Below are 752 nucleotides of genomic sequence, written 5' to 3'. Positions count from 1 at the left end.
ACTGGCTGGTCCTGGGCCTGATACCCCCTGTGCTGAGTACTTTAAGCCTGGTATCCCCAATGCCACGTACCTTCAGGCCCAGTACCCCCAATACCAGGTACCCCCTGTGCCCGATATCCCCATGCTGGGTACCCCACGTCCCATTAAGCCCATCCCATGCACCCCCAGCTCCCAGCACCCCCATTCCCTATTCCAGCTCCCAGTGCCCCCACACTGGGTACTACCAGGTACCCCCACACCCTCCAGCCTCGTCCCATGGCCTGCACAGCGCATGTGGCCCCAGCCCCCCCCTGACATGACACCCCCGCTCCCCCAGGTGGAACTTTCCTCCCAGGACGTCAGACCATAGAGGCGAAAGGCAACACCCAAGTGCGGACTCTCGGAGGGAGCGGGGGGGGGGGGGGGAAAGGGTGGAAAAGAGACGCTTTTCTTCCAAAGTCGCACGGAGTTTTGCCGTGGTCTCGCCATTCAGAACGCAGAGACGTGCTTTCAAAGTGCTGTAACTGGTCGTGGTGTCGCGACTCTCCCTTCTGTCGCGGGGAAGCGACCCAAAACCTCCTGTGCTCCCCCGTCCAGCCCTCCCTGTGGTACGTTCCGCCCTGTTTACTCTTTTTGCGCGGCTCCTTGGGTGGGGTTCCCCTCCTGCTCCAGTTTCGTACGTAAGTGGCGCAGGGCGGCTTTGATGGACAGCCGCCTTCAGCCAATGGCGTGGCCTTATCGCTGGGCGGTGATCCAATGGCGCCGCGGGCCGA

Source organism: Excalfactoria chinensis, chromosome 22, assembly GCF_039878825.1.
Source record: "Excalfactoria chinensis isolate bCotChi1 chromosome 22, bCotChi1.hap2, whole genome shotgun sequence".
Taxonomy (NCBI): Eukaryota; Metazoa; Chordata; class Aves; order Galliformes; family Phasianidae; genus Excalfactoria; species Excalfactoria chinensis.
Note: the sequence above shows the minus strand (reverse complement) of the source record.